The 18,726-nt window shown below is 43.9% G+C and overlaps 1 long non-coding RNA gene across 1 annotated transcript; it reads right to left on the minus strand.

Moving 5' to 3' along the window:
* Nucleotides 1–447: 447 nt before the first annotated feature.
* Nucleotides 448–15,941, minus strand: LOC148679731 (uncharacterized). The gene is made up of 7 exons (XR_015941929.1): nt 14,728–15,941; nt 12,855–13,029; nt 11,606–11,935; nt 9,901–10,376; nt 6,832–7,563; nt 3,934–4,093; nt 448–1,833 (listed from the first exon to the last, which is right to left on the minus strand). It is a non-coding gene; the product is annotated as an uncharacterized LOC148679731 (long non-coding RNA).
* Nucleotides 15,942–18,726: the final 2,785 nt, after the last annotated feature.

Raw genomic sequence — 18,726 nt, forward strand, 5'->3', positions numbered from 1 at the left:
CCACTTCCGAAGCCCTTAACAAACGTAAATTTTCGCCACTTCTGAGGCGTGTGCAAAGTTTCGTGAGTTTTCGGGCATGTTTAGCCCCTCAAAACCGCGATTCATTCCGCGGAAGAAGAAGAAGAAGAAGAAGAAGAATAATAATAAACAGAGCAATTCCAATAGGGCCTACGCACCGTTTCGGTGCTCGGTCCCTAAAAACGGAGCAATTCCAATAGGGCCTACGCACCGTTTCGGTGCTCGGTCCCTAATTAAAGCTGCAAGCAGCGATGATAGGGACCTCGCACCCTTGCACACCGCCGCCCGGTAGCGCCATGATGACAGAGAACAGTGAACAATATTAATTTAAGCCGATATATATAAAGAACCAGAGAAAATCACAGATTTATGCCAAACTTCCTCCTGTCAGCAGGTGGCGCTATGACTGTGACTCAAGATTGGTATGTAGATGTCTTCAGGAGAGGAATCTTATCAACCATGTGAATTTTCAGCCAGATCGGACATTGTTTGGCTGAGTTATAAGTAATTTCCTTTTGCCAGCAGGTGGCGCTATGACTGTCTCAATATTGGCATGTAAATGTCTTCAGGAGAGGCATTTCATCTAACCTGTGAAATTTCAGGTTGATCGGACATTGTTAGGCTGACTTATAAGCCAAACCACCTTCTGTCAGCAGGTGGCGCTATGACTGTCTCAATATTGTTATGTTGATGTGTTCAGGAAAGGAATTTTATCCAACATGTGAAGATTCAGGCTGATCAGACATTTTGTGGTTAAGTTATAAGCCAAAATTCCTTCTGTCACTAGGTGGCGCTATGACTGTCTCAATATTGGCATGTTGATATCATCAGAAGAGGATTTTAATAAACCATGTGAAGTTTCAGGCAGATCAGATATTGTAGGGCTGAGTTATAAGCCAAAATACCTTCTGCCAGCAGGTGGCGCTATGACTGACTCAATATTGGCATGTATATGTGTTCAGGAGAGGACTTTTATTAATCATGTGAAGTTTCAGGCAGATCGGCCATTGTGTGGTTGAGTTATAAGTACTTCCTTTTCCATGGCGAAGCGTTGAGGTTTGTCATGCCACCACAAACACGCCCACTGCGAAAACTCTAGATCTTCACAATATAACATCGCTAGAGCTTTCAGATGACACTACCCAATTTTGGTGCTGATACGATAAAATTCGTGAGAGGAGTTCGTTACAGTGTAAAACATGACATTTCCTGTGGCCAGCAGGTGGCGCTATAACTGTATCTGGATATTGGCATGTAAACGTGTTCTGGTCTGGACTTTTATTAAACATGTGGATTTTGAGGGAGATCTGATAATGCATGCCTGAGTTATAATGAGTTCCTGTTTTGTGGCGAATCGTCAAAGTTTGCGAGGCCGCCACGGACACGCCCATCGACAAAACTTCTAAAGCTTCGCAATTTAACATCGCCAACGCCTTTAGATGGCAAAACCCAATTTTGGTGTCGATCGGATAAAATCCCTAGGAGGAGTTCGTTAAAATACAACGCCTGGAAATGGCAAAAACGCCACTTTTTTACAGCAGGAAGTCAAAAATATCTGACTTCCTGTTGAGTTTGAGATATGGCTCCAAGAGACTTTTTCGTATGTTTTGGCATGTTTGAGATGTGTGCCAATTTTCGTGCGTGTGCGTGATTCGTATATCAGGGGCTCGTCCGTTAAATTTTTGTAGGTGGCGCTGTCGAGTCTATTTGCCACGCCCACTTCAATATTGTTATGTGGATGTGTTCAGGAGAGGACTTTAATCAACCATGTGAAGTTTCAGGCAGATCAGACATTGTGTGGTTGAGTTATAAAGCCTTCCTGTTCCATGGCGAAGCGTTGAGGTTTGTCATGCCACCACGGACACGCCCCTCTCCGAAAACTCTAGATCTTCACAATATATCATCGCTAGAGTTTTCAGATAACACCACCCAATTTTGGTGCTGATACGATAAAATTTGTGGGAGGAGTTTGTTACCCTGTAACCTGTAACCTGTTTCCTGTGGCCAGCAGGTGGCGCTATAACTGTATCTAAATATTGGCATGTAAATGTGTTCAGGTCTGGACTCTTATCAAGCGTGTGAAATTTGAAGCAGATCGGATAATGCATGCCTGAGTTATAACGACTTCCTGTTTTGTGGCGAATCGTCAAAGTTTGCGAGGCCGCCACGGACACGCCCATCGGCGAAAACTCAAAAGCTTCGCAATTTAACATCGCCAAGGCCTTTAGATGACAAAACCCAATTTTGGTGTCGATCGGATAAAATCCCTAAGAGGAGTTCGTCAAAATACAACGCCTGGAAATGGCAAAAATGCCACTTTTTCGCCGCAGGAAGTTAAAAATATCCGACTTCCTGTTGGGTTTGAGATATGGCTCCAAGAGACTTTTTCGTATGTTTTGGCGTGTTTGAGGTGTGTGCCAATTTTCGTGCATGTGCGTGATTCGTGGATCGGGGGCTCGTCCGTTTAATTTTTCTAGGTGGCGCTGTCGAGTCATTTTGCCACACCCACTTCCGAGGCCAATAATAAACGTAAATTTTCGCCACTTCTGAGGCGTGTGCAAAGTTGCGTGAGTTTTCGGGCATGTTTAGCCCCTCTAAATCGCGATTCATTGGAGAGAATAATAATAATTAAAGCTGCAAGCAGCGATGATAGGGACCTCGCACCCGGGCTCACCGCCGCCCGGTGGCCTCAGGATGACAGAGAACAGCGAACAAAAATAATTTAAGCCAATATATATATAAAAAACCTGAGAAAATCACAGATTTATGCCAAACTTCCTCCTGTCAGCAGATTGCGCTAAGACTGTGAGTCAAGATTGGCACGTAGATGCCTTCAATAAAGGAATCTTATCAACCATGTAAATTTTCAGGCAGACGAATATTGTTTAACTTAGTTATAAGCCAAACTTCTGGTTGCCAGCAGGTGGCACTATGACTGTCAATCAATATTGACATTTAAATGTCTTCAGAAGAGGAATTTATTCAACCATGTGTAGTTTCATGCAGATAAGACATTGTGTGGCTGAGATATAAGCCAAAATTCCTTCTGTCAGCAGGTGGCGCTATGACTGTGACTCAATATTGGCATTTAGTTGTATTCAGGAGAGGACTTTTATCAACCATGTGAAGTTTCAGGCAGATCAGACATTGTGTGTCTGAGTTATAAGCCAAACTACCTTCTGCCAGCAGGTGGCACTATGACTGTGTCTCAATATTGGCTTGTGGATTTCTTCAGGAGAGGATTTTAATCAACTATGTGAATTTTCAGGCAGGTCAGGCATTGTGTGGCTGAGTTATAAGCCAAACTTCCGGTTGCCAGCAGGTAGCGCTATGACTGACTCGATATTGTTATGTGGATGTGTTCAGGAGAGGAATTTATTCAACCATGTGAAGTTTCAGGCAGATCGGACATTGTGTGGTTGAGTTATAAGAACTTCCTGGTCAATGGCGAAGCGTTGAGGTTTGTCATGCCACCACGGACACACCCCTCAGCGAAAACTCTAAATCTTCGCAATTTAACATCACCAAGGCCTTTACATGACAAAACCAAATTTTGGTGTTCATCGGATAAAATCCCTAGGAGGAGTTTGTTAAAATACAACGCCTGGAAATGGCAAAAATGCCTCTTTTTTTTTCAGCAGGAAGTTAAAAATATCCGACTTCCTGTTGAGTTTGAGATATGGCACAAAGAGACTTTTTCGTATGTTTCGGCATGTTTGAGGTGTGTGCCAATTTTCGTGCATGTGAGTGATTCGTACATCAGGGGCTTGTCCGATTAATTTTTGTAGGTGGCGCTGTCGAGTCTATTTGCCACGCCCACTTCAATATTGTTATGTAGATGTGTTCAGAAGAGGACTTTTATCAACCATGTGAAGTTTTAGGCAGATCGGACATTGTGTGGTTGAGTTATAAAGCCTTCCTGTTCCATGGCGAAGCGTTGAGGTTTGTCATGCCGCCACGGACACGCCCCTCTGCAAAAACTCTAGATCTTCACAATATAACATCGCTAGAGCTTTCAGATAACACTACCCAATTTTGGTGCTGATACGATAAAATTTGTGGGAGGAGTTTGTTACTCCGTAAATCATGTCATTTCCTGTGGACAGCAGGTGGCGCCATAACTGTATCTGGATATCGGCATGTAAATGTGTTCAGGTCAGGACTCTTATCAAACGTGTGAATTTTGAGGCAGATCGGATATTGCATGCCTGAGTTATAAAGGCTTCCTGTTTCGTGGCGAATCGTCAAAGTTTGCGAGGCCGCCATGGACACGCCCATCGACGAAAACTCTAATCCTTCGCAATTTAACATCGCCAAGGCCTTTAGATGACAAAACCCAATTTTGGTGTCGATCGGATAAAATCCCTAGGAGGAGTTCGTTAAAATACGACGCCTGGAAATGGCAAAAACGCCACTTTTTCGTCGCAGGAAGTTAAAAATATCCGACTTCCTGTTGGGTTTGAGATATGGCTCCAAGAGACTTTTTCGTATGTTTTGGTGTGTTTGAGGTGTGTGCCAATTGTCGTGCGTGTGTGTGATTCGTGGATCGGGGGCTCGTCCGTTTAATTTTTCTAGGTGGCGCTGTCGAGTCATTTTGCCACGCCCACTTTAATATTGTTATGTGGATGTGTTCAAGAGATGACGTTTATCAATCATGTGAAGTTTCAGGCAGGTCGGACATTGTGTGGTTGAGTTATAAGGACTTCCTGTTCCATGGCGAAGCGTTGAGGTTTGTCATACCGCCACGGACACGCCCCTCTGCGAAAACTCTAGATCTTCACAATATATCATCGGTAGAGCTTTCAGATAACACCAACCAATTTTGGTGCTGATACGAAAAAATTTGTGGGAGGAGTTTATTACTCCGTAAATCATGTCATTTCCTGTGGCCAGCAGGTGGCGCTATAACTATATCTGGATATTGGCATGTAAACGTGTTCAGGTCAGGACTGTTATAAAGCGTGTGAATCTTGAGGCAGATCTGATAATGCATGCCTGAGTTATAACGACTTCCTGTTTTGTGGCGAATCATCAAAGTTTGCGAGGACGCCAAGGACACGCCCATCGACGAAAACTCTAAAGCTTCGCAATTTGACATCGCCAAGGCCTTTAGATGACAAAACCCAATTTTGGTGTCGATCGGATAAAATCCCTAGGAGGAGTTCGTTAAAGTACAACGCCTGGAAATGGCAAAAACGCCACTTTTTCGCCGCAGGAAGTTAAAAATATCCGACTTCCTGTTGGGTTTGAGATATGGCTCCAAGAGACTTTTTCGTATGTTTTGGCGTGTTTGAGGTGTGTGCCAATTTTCGTGCATGTGCGTGATTCGTGTATCGGGGGCTCGTCCGTTTAATTTTTCTAGGTGGCGCTGTCGAGTCATTTTGCCACGCCCACTTCCGAGACCCATATCAACCTGCTATTTAAACCGCGTTTGGTGTGTGTGCAAATTTTCATGAGTTTTCGGGCATGTTTAGACCCTCAAAAGTGCCCCGATAGGGGGCGGAATAATAATAATAATAATAATAAAAAACGGAGCAATTCCAATAGGGCCTACGCACCGTTTCGGTGCTCGGTCCCTAATAAACGGAGCAATTCCAATAGTGCCTACGCACCGTTTCGGTGCTCGGTCCCTAATTAAAGCTGCAAGCAGCGATGATAGGGACCTCGCACCCGGGCTCACCGCCGACCGGTGGCCTCAGGATGACAGAGAACAGCGAACAATATTAATTTAAGCCAATGTATATGTAAAAAACCTGAGAAAATCACAGATTTATGCCAAACTTCCTCCTGTCAGCAGGTTGCGCTAAGACTGTGAGTCAATATTGGCATGTAGATGCCTTCAGGAGATACATTTTATCAACCATGTAATTTTTCAGGCAGATCGAACGACGTTTGGCTGAGTTATAAGTAACTTCCTATTGCCAGCAGGTGGCGCTATGACTGTGACTCATTATTGGCTTGTAGATGTCTTCAGGAGCGGATTTTAATAAACCATGTGAATTTTCAGGCAGGTCAAACATTGTGTGGCTGAGTTATAAGCCAAACTTCCGGTTGCCAGCAGGTGGCGCTATGACTGACTCAATATTGTTATGTGGATGTGTTTAGGAGAGGACTTTTATCAACCATGTGTAGTTTCAGGCCGATCGGACATTGTGTGATTGAGTTATAAGGAATTCCCGGTCAATGGCGAAGCGTTGAGGTTTGTCATGCCGCCACGGACACGCCCCTCTCCGAAAACTCTAGATCTTCGCAATTTAACATCGCCAAGGCCTTTAGATGACAAAACCAAATTTTAGTGTGGATCGGATAAAATCCCTAGGAGGAGTTCGTTAAAATACTACGCCTGGAAATGGCAAAAACGCCACTTTTTTACAGCAGGAAGTTAAAAATATCTGACTTCCTGTTGAGTTTGAGATATGGCTCCAAGAGACTTTTTCGTATGTTTTGGCATGTTTGAGGTGTGTGACAATTTTCGTTCATGTGTGTGATACGTATATCAGAGGCTCGTCCGATTAATTTTGGTAGGTGGCGCTGTCGAGTCTATTTGCCACGCCCACTTCAATATTGTTATGTGGATGTGTTCAGGAGAGGACTTTTATCAACCATGTGAAGTTTCAGGCAGATCGGACATTGTGTGGTTGAGTTATAAAGCCTTCCTGGTCAATGGCGAAGCGTTGAGGTTTGTCATGCCGCCACGGACACGCCCCTCTCCGAAAACTCTAGATCTTCACAATATATCATCGCTAGAGCTTTTAGATAACACTACCCAATTTTGGTGCTGATGCGATAAAATTTGTGGGAGGAGTTTGTTACTCTGTAAAAACATGTCATTTCCTGTGGCCAGCAGGTGGCGCTGTAACTGTATCTGGATATTGGCATGTAAACGTGTTCAGGTCAGGACTGTTATTAAACGTGTGAATTTTGAGGCAGATCGGATGATGCATGCCTGAGTTATAACGACTTCCTGTTTTGTGGCGAATCGTCAAAGTTTGCGAGGCCGCCACGGACACGCCCATCGACGAAAACTCTAAAGCTTCGCAATTTAATATCGCCAAGGCCTTTAGATGACAAAACCCAATTTTGGTGTCGATCGGATAAAATCCCTAGGAGGAGTTCGTTAAAATACAACGCCTGGAAATGGCAAAAACGCCACTTTTTCGCTGCAGGAAGTCAAAAATATCCAACTTCCTGTTGGGTTTGAGATATGGCTCCAAGAGACTTTTTCGTATGTTTTGGCATGTTTGAGGTGTGTGCCAATTTTCGTGCATGTGCGTGATTCGTGAATCAGGGGCTCGTCCGTTTAAATTTTCTAGGTGGCGCTGTCGAGTCATTTTGCCACACCCCTTTCCGAGACCCATAATAAACATAAATTTTCACGACTTTTGAGGCGTGTGCGAAGTTTCGTGAGTTTTCGGGCATGTTTAGCCCCTCAAAACCGCGATTCATTCCGCGGAAGAAGAAGAAGAAGAAGAAGAAGAAGAAGAATTAAAGCTGCAAGCAGCGATGATAGGGACCTCGCACTCGGGCTCACCGCCGCCCGGTGGCCTCAGGATGACAGAGAACAGCGAACAACCTTAATTTAAGCCGATATATATAAAGAACCTGAAAAAATCACAGATTTATGCCGAACTTCCTCCTGTCAGCAGGTGGCACTATAACTGTGACTCAAGATTGTTATGTAGATGCCTTCAGTAAAGGAATCTTATCAACCATGTAAATTTTCAGGCAGATCGAATATTGTTTGGCTGAGTTATAAGCCAAACTTCTGGTTGCCAGCAGGTGGCGCTATGACTGTGACTCAATACTGTTTTGTAGATGTCTTCAGGAGAGGACTTTTATCCACAATGTGAAGTTTCAGGCAGGTCAGACATTGTGTGGCTGAGTTATAAGCCAAACTACCTTCTGCCAGCAGGTGGCACTATGACAGATTCAATATTGGCATTTAAATGTCTTCAGAAGAGGAATTTAATCAACCATGTGTAGTTTCATGCAGATCAGACCTTGTGTGGTTAAGTTATAAGCCAAAACTCCTTCTGTCAGCAGGTGGCGCTATGACTGTGACTCAATATTGGCATGTAGATGTGTTCAGAAGAGGACTTTTATCAACCATGTGAAGTTTCAGGCAGATTGGAAAACGTGTGGTTGAGTTATAAGGACTCCCTGTTCCATGGCGAAGCGTTGAGGTTTGTCATGCCGCCACGGACACGCCCCTCTCCAAAAACTCTAGATCTTCACAATATATCATCACTAAAGCTTTCAGATGACACCACCCAATATTGGTGCTGATACGATGAAATTTGTGAGAGGAGTTTGTTACAGTGTAAAACATTTCATTTCCTGTGGCCAGCAGGTGGCGCTTTAACTGTATCTGGATATTGGCATGTAAACCTGTTCAGGTCAGGACTGTTATCAAACGTGTGAATTTAGAGGCAGATCGGATAATGCATGTCTGAGTTATAACGACTTCCTGTTTTGTGGCGAATGGTCAAAGTTTGCGAGGCCGCCACGGACACACCCATCGACAAAAACTCTAAAGCTTCGCAATTTAACATCGCCAAGGCCTTTAGATGATAAAAACCCAATTTTGGTGTCGATCGGATAAAATCCCTAGAAGAAGTTTGTTAAAATACAAAGCCTGGAAATGGCAAAAATGCCACTTTTTTGCCGCAGGAAGTTAATAATATCTGACTTCCTGTTAGGTTTGAGATATGGCTCCAAGAGACTTTTTCGTATGTTTTGGCATGTTTGAGGTGTGTGCAAATTTTCGTGCATGTGCGTGATTCGTAGCTTGGGGGCTCGTCCGTTTAATTTTTCTAGGTGGCGCTGTCGAGTCATTTTGCCACGCCCACTTCAATATTGTTATGTGGATGTGTTCAAGAGATGACGTTTATCAACCATGTGAAGTTTCAGGCAGATCGGACATTGTGTGGTTGAGTTATAAGGACTTCCTGTTCCATGGCGAAGCGTTGAGGTTTGTCATACCGCCACGGACACGCCCCATTGAGAAAACTCTAGATCTTCACAATATATCATCGCTAGAGATTTCAGATGACACCACCCAATTTTGGTGCTGATACGAAAAAATTTGTGGGAGGAGTTTATTACTCCATAAATCATGTCATTTCCTGTGGCCAGCAGGTGGCGCTATAACTATATCTGGATATTGGCATGTAAACGTGTTCAGGTCAGGACTCTTATCAAGCGTGTGAATTTTGAGGCAGATCTGATAATGCATGCCTGAGTTATAACGACTTCCTGTTTTGTGGCGAATCATCAAAGTTTGCGAGGGTGCCACGGACACGCCCATCGACGAAAACTCTAAAGCTTCGCAATTTAACATCGCCAAGGCCTTTAGATGACAAATCCCAATTTTGGTGTCGATCGGATAAAATCCCTAGGAGGAGTTCGTTAAAATACAACGCCTGGAAATGGCAAAATAGCCACTTTTTCGCCGCAGGAAGTTAAAAATATCCGACTTCCTCTTGGGTTTGAGATATGGCTCCAAGAGACTTTTTCGTATGGTTTGGTGTGTTTGAGGTGTGTGCCAATTTTGGTGCATGTGCGTGATTCGTGTATCGGGGGCTCGTCCGTTTAATTTTTCTAGGTGGCGCTGTCGAGTCATTTTGCCACACCCACTTCCGAGACCCATATCAACCTGCTATTTACACCGCGTTTGGTGTGTGTGCATATTTTCATGAGTTTTCGGGCATGTTTAGACCCTCAAAAGTGCCCCGATAGGGGGCGGAATAATAATAATAATAATAATAAAAAACGGAGCAATTCCAATAGGGCCTACGCACCGTTTCGGTGCTCGGTCCCTAATTAAAGCTGCAAGCAGCAATGATAGGGACCTCGCACCCGGGCTCACCGCCGCTCGGTGACCTCAGGATTACAGAGAACAGCGAACAATATTAATTTAAGCCGATGTATATAAAGAACCCGAGAAAATCACAAATTTATGTCAAACTTCTTCCTGTCACAAGGTGGCGCTATGACTGTGACTCAAGATTGGCATGAAGATGTCTTCAGGAGAGAATTCTTATCCACCATGTGAATTTTCAGCCAGATCAGACATTGTTCGGCTGAGTTATATTTAATTTCCTGTTGCCAGCAGGTGGCGCTATGACTGTGACTCCATATTGGCATGTAGATGTCTTCAGGAGAGGAATTTAATCAACCATGTAAAGTTTCAGGCAGATCAGACATTGTGTGGCTGAGTTATAAGCCAAATTACCTTCTGCCAGCAGGTGGCGCTATGACTGACTCAATATTGTTATGTGGATGTGTTCAGGAGAGGAATTTTATCAACCATGTGAAGTTTCAGGCAGATCGGACATTGTGTGGTTGAGTTATAAGGACTTCCTGTTCCATGGCGAAGCGTTGAGGTTTGTCATGCCGCCTCGGACACACCCCTCTGCAAAAACTCTAGCGCTATAACTGTATCTTGATATTGGCATATAAACGTATTCAGGTCAGGACTGTTATCAAATGTTTGAATTTTGAGGCAGATCGGATAATGCATGCCTGAGTTATAATGATTCCTGTTTTGTGGCGAATCGCCAAAGTTTGCGAGGCCGCAACGGACACGCCCATCGACGAAAACTCTAAAGCTTCGCAATTTAACATCGCCAAGGCCTTTAGAAGACAAAACCCAATTTTGGTGCCGATCGGATAAAATCCCTAGGAGAAGTTCGTTAAAATACAACGCCTGGAAATGGCAAAAACGCCACTTTTTTGCCGCAGGAAGTTAAAAATGTCAGACTTCCTGTTGGGTTTGCGATATGGCTCCAAGAGACTTTTTCGTATGTTTTGGCATGTTTGAGGTGTGTGCCGATTTTCGTGCATGTGCGTGATTCATATATCGGGGGCTCGTCCGTTTAATTTTTCTAGGTGGCGCTGTCGAGTCATTTTGCCACGCCCACTTCCGTGACCCATAACAAACGTAAATTTTCGCCACTTCTGAGCCGTGTGCAAAGTTGCGTGAGTTTTCGGGCATGTTAAGCCCCTCAAAACCGCGATTCATTCCGCGGAAGAAGAAGAAGAATAATAATTAAAGCTGCAAGCAGCGATGATAGGGACCTCGCACTCGGGCTCACCGCCGCCCGGTGGCCTCAGGATGACAGAGAACAGCGAACTGTAATAATTTAAGCCGATATAATAAAAAAATCTGAGAAAATAACAGATTTATGCCAAATTTCCTCCTGTCAGCAGGTGGCGCTATAACTGTGACTCACGATTGGCATGTAGATGTCTTCAGGAGAGGAAACTTATCAACCATGTGAAGTTTCAGGCAGATCGGACATTGTTTTGCTGAGTTATAAGCCAAACTGCCTTTTGTCAGCAGGTGGCGCTATGACAGACTCAATGTTGTTATGTAGATGTGTTCAGGAGAGGACTTTTATCAAACTTGTGAAGTTTCAGCCAGATCGGACTTTGTGTGGTTGAGTTATACTGCAAACTACCATCTGTCAGCAGGTGGCGCTATAACTGTGACTTAAGATTGGCATGTAGATGTCTTCCGGAGAGGAATCTTATCAACCATGTAAAATTTCAGGCACATGGGACATTGTGTGGCTGAGTTATAAGCCAAACTACCTTCTGCCAGCAGGTGGCGTTATGATTGACTCAATATTATTATGTAGATGTGTTTTGGAGAGGACTTTTATCAACCATGTGACATTTTAGGCAGATCTGACATTGTGTGGCCGAGTTACAAGCCAAACTACCTTCTGCCAGCAGGTGGCGCTATGACTGACTCAATATTGTTATGTGGATGTGTTCAGGAGAGGACTTTTATCAATCATGTGAAGTTTCAGGCAGATCAGACATTGTGTGGTTGAGTTATAAGAAATTCCTGTTCCATGGCGAAGCGTTGAGGTTTGTCATGCCACCACAGACACGCCCCTCTGCAAAAACTCTAGATCTTCACAATATATCATCGCTAGAGCTTTCAGATGACTTCACTCTATTTTGGTGCTGATACGGGAAAGTTTGTGGGAGGAGTTTGTTAGAGTGTCAAACATGTCATTTCCTGTGGCCAGCAGGTGGCGCTATAGCTGTAACTGGATATCAGCACGTAAACCTGATCAGGTCAGGACTGTTATTAAATGTGTGAATTTTGAGGCAGATCGAATATTGCATGCCAGAGTTATAAAGACTTCCTGTTTTGTGGCGAATCATCAAAGTTTGCGAGGCCGCCACGGACACGCCCATCGATGAAAACTCTAAAGCTTCGCAATCTAACATCACCAAGGCTTTAAGATGACAAAACCCAATTTTGGTGTTTATCAGATAAAATCCCTAGGAGGAGTTCGTTAAAATACAACGCCTGGAAATGGCAAAAGCGCCACTTTTTCGCCACAGGAAGTTAAAAATATCCGACTTCCTGTTGGGTTTGAGATATGGCTCCAAGAGACTTTTTCGTATGTTTTTCCATGTTTGAGGTGTGTGCCAATTTTTGTGCATGTGCGTGATTCGTAGATCGGGGGCTCGTCCATTTAATTTTTCTAGGTGGCGCTGTCGAGTCATTTTGCCACGCCCACTTCAATATTGTTATGTGGATGTGTTCAAGAGATGACGTTTATCAACCATGTGAAGTTTCAGGCAGATCGGACATTGTGTGGTTGAGTTATAAGGACTTCCTGTTCCATGGCGAAGCGTTGAGGTTTGTCATACCGCCACGGACACGCCCCTCTGCGAAAACTCTAGATCTTCACAATATAACATCGCTAAAGCTTTCAGATAACACCACTCAATTTTGGTGTTGATACGATAAAATTTGTGGGAGGAGTTTATAATTCCGTAAATCATGTCATTTCCTGTGGCCAGCAGGTGGCGCTGTAACTGTATCTGGATATTGGCATGTAAACGTGTTCAGGTCAGGACGCTTATCAAGCGTATGAATTTTGAGGCAGATCGGATAATGCATGCCTGAGTTATAACGACTTCCTGTTTTGTGGCGAATCGTCAAAGTTTGCGAGGCCGCCACGGACACGCCCATCGACGAAAACTCTAAAGCTTCGCAATTTAACATCGCCAAGGCCTTTAGATATCAAAACCCAATTTTGGTGTCGATCGGATAAAATCCCTAGGAGGAGTTCGTTAAAATACAACGCCTGGAAATGGCAAAAACGCCACTTTTTCGCCGCAGGAAGTAAAAAATATCCGACTTCCTGTTGGGTTTGAGATATGGCTCCAAGAGACTTTTTCGTATGTTTTGGCATGTTTGAGGTGTGTGCCAATTTTCGTGCATGTGCGTGATTCGTGGATCGGGGGCTCGTCCGTTTAATTTTTCTAGGTGGCGCTGTCGAGTCATTTTGCCACGCCCACTTCCGAAGCCCATAATAAACGTAAATTTTCACCACTTCTGAGGCGTGTGCAAAGTTGCGTGAGTTTTCGGCCATGTTTAGCCCCTCAAAATCGCGATTCATTCCGGAGGAGAATAATAATAATAATAATAATAATAATAATAATAATAATAAACGGAGCAATTCCAATAGGGCCTACGCACCGTTTCGGTGCTCGGTCCCTAATTAAAGCTGCAAGCAGCGATGATAGGGACCTCGCACCCGGGCTCACCGCCGCCCGGTGACCTTACGATGACAGAGAACAGCGAACAATAATAATTTAAGCCAATATATAAAAAATGATCTAAGAAAATCACAGATTTATGCCAAACTTCCTCCTGTCAGCAGGTGGCGCTATAACTGTGACTTAAGATTGGCATGTAGATGTCTTCCGGAGAGGAATCTTATCAACCATGTGAAGTTTCAGGCACATGGGACATTGTTTGGCTGAGTTATAAGCCAAACTACCTTCTGCCAGCAGGTGGCGTTTTGACTGACTCAATGTTGTTATGTGGATGTGTTCAGGAGCGGACTTTTATTAACCATGTGAAGTTTCAGGCAGATCAGAGATTGTATGGAGATTGTGTTATAAGACAAACTACATTCTGCCAGCAGGTGGCGCTATGAAAGACTCAATATTATTATATAGATCTGTTTAGGAGAGGACTTTCATCAACCATGTGACATTTTAGGCAGATCTGACATTGTGTGGCCAAGTTACAAGCCAAAATTCCTTCTGCCAGCAGGTGGCGCTATGACTATGACTCAATATTATTATGTAGATGTGCTCAAGAGAGGACTTTCATCAACCATGTGAAGTTTCAGGCAGATCGGACATTGTGTGGCCGGGTTACAAGCCAAACTACCTTCTGCCAGCAGGTGGCGCTATGACTGACTCAATATTGTCATGTGGATGTGTTCAGGAGAGGACCTTTATCAATCATGTGAAGTTTCAGGCAGATCAGACATTGTGTGGTTGAGTTATAAGAAATTCCTGTTTCATGGCGAAGCGTTGAGGTTTGTCATGCCGCCACAGACACGCCCCTCTGCAAAAACTCTAGATCTTCACAATATATCACCGATAGAGCTTTCAGATGACACCACTCTATTTTGGTGCTGATACGGGAAAGTTTGTGGGAGGAGTTTGTTACAGTGTCAAACATGTCATTTCCTGTGGCCAGCAGGTGGCGCTATAACTGTAACTGGATATCGGCACGTAAACCTGATCAGGTCAGGACTGTTATGAAATGTGTGAATTTTGAGGCAGATCGAATATTGCATGCCAGAGTTATAAAGACTTCCTGTTTTGTGGCGAATCATCAAAGTTTGCGAGGCCGCCACGGACACGCGCATCGATGAAAACTCTAAAGCTTCGCAATTTAACATCACCAAGGCTTTAAGTTGACAAAACCCAATTTTGGTGTTTATCAGATAAAATCCCTAGAAGGAGTTCATTAAAATACAACGCCTGAAAATGGCAAAAACGCCACTTTTTCGCCACAGGAAGTTAAAAATATCCGACTTCCTGTTGGGTTTGAGATATGGCTCCAAGAGACTTTTTCGTATGTTTTGCCATGTTTGAGGTGTGTGCCAATTTTTGTGCATGTGCGTGATTCGTAGATCGGGGGCTCGTCCGTTTAATTTTTCTAGGTGGCGCTGTCGAGTCATTTTGCCACGCCCACTTCAATATTGTTATGTGGATGTGTTCAGGAGAGGACGTTTATTAATCATGTGAAGTTTCAGGCAGATCAGACATTGTGTGGTTGTGTTATAAGGACTTCCTGTTCCATGGCGAAGCGTTGAGGTTTGTCATGCTGCCACGGACACGCCCCTTTGTAAAAACTCTAGATCTTCACTATATATCATCACTAGAGCTTTCAGATAACACCACTTAATTTTGGTGCTGATACGATCAAATTTGTGGGAGGAGTTTATAACTCCGTAAATCATGTCATTTCCTGTGGCCAGCAGGTGGCGCTGTAACTGTATCTGGATATCAGCATGTAAACATGTTCAGGTCAGGACGCTTATCAAGCGTGTGAATTTTGAGGCAGATCAGATAATGCATGCCTGAGTTATAACGACTTCTTGTTTTGTGGCGAATCGTCAAAGTTTGCGAGGCCGCCACGGACACGCCCATCGATGAAAACTCTAAAGCTTCGCAATTTAACATCGCCAATGCCTTTAGATGATAAAAGCCAATTTTGGTGTTGATCGGATAAAATCCCTTGGAGGAGTTCGTTAAAATACAACGCCTGGAAATGGCAAAAACGCCACTTTTTCGCCGCAGGAAGTCAAAAATATCCGACTTCCTGTTGGGTTTGAGATATGGCTCCAAGAGACTTTTTCGTATGTTTTTGTGTGTTTGAGGTGTGTGCCAATTTTCATGCATGTGCGTGATTTGTATATCGGGGGCTCGTCCGTTTAATTTTTCTAGGTGGCGCTGTCGAGTCATTTTGCCACGCCCACTTCCGAAGCCCATAACAAACGTAAATTTTCGCCACTTCTGAGGCGTGTGCAAAGTTGCGTGAGTTTTCGGGCATGTTTAGCCCCTCAAAACTGCGATTCATTCCGCGGAAGAAGAAGAAGAAGAAGAAGAATTAAAGCTGCAAGCAGCGATGATAGGGACCTCGCACCCGGGCTCACCGCCGCCCGGTGACCTTACGATGACAGAGAACAGCGAACAATAATAATTTAAGCCAATATATAAAAAAAGATCTAAGAAAATCACAGATTTATGCCAAACTTCCTCCTGTCAGCAGGTGGCGCTATAACTGTGACTTAAGATTGGCATGTAGATGTCTTCCGGAGAGGAATCTTATCAACCATGTGAAGTTTCAGGCACATGGGACATTGTGTGGCTGAGTTATAAGCCAAACTACCTTCTGCCACCAGGTGGCGTTATGACTGTCTCAATATTGTTATGTGGTTGTGTTCAGGAGCGGACTTTTATCAACCATGTGAAGTTTCAGGCAGATCAGAGATTGTGTGGAGATTGTGTTTTAAGACAAACTACATTCTGCCAGCAGGTGGCGCTATGAAAGACTCAATATTATTATGTAGATGTGTTTAGGAGAGGACTTTCATCAACCATGTGACATTTTAGGCAGATCTAACATTGTGTGGCTGAGTTACAAGCCAAAATTCCTTCTGTCAGCAGGTGGCGCTATGACTCTGACTCAATATTATTATGTAGATGTGCTCAAGAGAGGACTTTCATCTACCATGTGAAGTTTCAGGCAGATCGGACATTGTGTGGCCGAGTTACAAGCCAAACTACCTTCTGCCAGCAGGTGGCGCTATGACTGACTCAATATTGTTATGTGGATGTATTCAGGAGAGGACTTTTATCAATCATGTGAAGTTTCAGGCAGATCAGACATTGTGTGGTTGAGTTATAAGAAATTCCTGTTCCATGGCGAAGCGTTGAGGTCATGCCACTACAGACACACCCTTCTACAAAAACTCTAGATCTTCACAATATATCATCGCTAGAGCTTTCAGATGACACCACTCTATTTTGGTGCTGATACGGGAAAGTTTGTGGAAGGAGTTTATTACAGTGTCAAACATGTCATTTCCTGTGGCCAGCAGGTGGCGCTATAACTGTAACTGGATATCGGCACGTAAACCTGATCAGGTCAGGACTGTTATTAAATGTGTGAATTTTGAGGCAGATCGAATATTGCATGCCAGAGTTATAAAGACTTCCTGTTTTGTGGCGAATCATCAAAGTTTGCGAGGCCGCCACGGACACCCCCATCGATGAAAACTCTAAAGCTTCGCAATTTAACATCGCCAAGGCCTTTAGATGACAAAACCCAATTTTGGTGTTGATCGGATAAAATCCCTAGGAGGAGTTTGTTAAAATACATTGCCTGGAAATGGCAAAAAAGACACTTTTTCGCCGCAGGAAGTTAAAAATATCAGACTTCCTGTTGGGTTTGAGATATGGCTCCAAGAGACTTTTTCGTATATTTTGGCATGTTTGAGGTGTGTGCCAATTTTCGTGCATGTGCGTGATTCATAGATCAGGGGCTCGTCCGATTAATTTTTGTAGGTGGCGCTGTTGAGTCAATTTGCCACGCCCACTTCAATATTGTCATGTGGATGTGTTCAGGAGAGGACTTTTATCAACCATGTGAAGTTTCAGGCAGAGCAGACATTGTGTGGTTGAGTTATAAGGACTTCCTGTTCCATGGCGAAGTGTTGAGGTTTGTCATGGCGCCACGGACACGCCCCTCTCCGAAAACTCTAGATCTTCACAATATATCATCGCTAGCGCTTTCTGATAACGCCACCCAATTTTGGTGCTGATACGATAAAATTTGTGGGAGGAGTTTGTTACTCTGTAAATCATGTCATTTCCTGTGGCCAGCAGGTGGCGCTATAACTGTATCTGGATATTGGCATGTAAACGTGTTCAGGTCAGGACTCTTATCAAGCGTGTGAATTTTGAGGCAGATCTGATAATGCATGCCCGAGTTATAACGACTTCCTGTTTTGTGGCGAATCATCAAAGTTTGCGAGGCCGCCAGGGACACGCCCATCGACGAAAACTCTAAAGCTTCGCAATTTAACATCGCCAAGGCCTTTAGATGACAAAACCCAATTTTGGTGTTGATCGGATAAAATCCCTAGGAGGAGTTCGTTAAAATACAACGCCTGGAAATGGCAAAAACGCCACTTTTTCGCCGCAGGAAGTTAAAAATATCCGACTTCCTGTTGGGTTTGAGATATGGCTCCAAGAGACTTTTTCGTATGTTTTGACATGTTTGAGGTGTGTGCCAATTTTCGTGCATGTGCGTGATTCGTGGATCGGGGGCTCGTCCGTTTAATTTTTCTAGGTGGCGCTGTCGAGTCATTTTGCCACGCCCACTTCAATATTGTTATGTGAATGTGTTCAAGAGATGACGTTTATCAACCATGTGAAGTTTCAGGCAGATCGGACATTGTGTGGTTGAGTTATAAGGACTTCCTGTTCCATGGCGAGCCGTTGAGGTTTGTCATGCCGCCACGGACACGCCCCTCTGCGAAAACTCTAGATCTTCACAATATATTATCACTAGAGCTTTCAGATAACACCACCCAATTTTGGTGCTGATACGAAAAAATTTGTGGGAGGAGTTTATTACTCCGTAAATCATGTCATTTCCTGTGGCCAGCAGGTGGCGCTATAACTATATCTGGATATTGGCATGTAAACGTGTTCAGGTCAGGACGCTTATCAAGCGTGTGAATTTTGAGGCAGATCGGATAATGCATGCCTGAGTTATAACGACTTCCTGTTTTGTGGCGAATCATCAAATTTTGCGAGGGCGCCACGGACACGCCCATCGACGAAAACTCTAAAGCTTCGCAA

This window comes from Danio rerio, chromosome 2 (assembly GCF_052040795.2).
Source record: "Danio rerio strain M-AB ecotype USA chromosome 2, GRCz13ab, whole genome shotgun sequence".
In the NCBI taxonomy this organism is placed as follows: domain Eukaryota; kingdom Metazoa; phylum Chordata; class Actinopteri; order Cypriniformes; family Danionidae; genus Danio; species Danio rerio.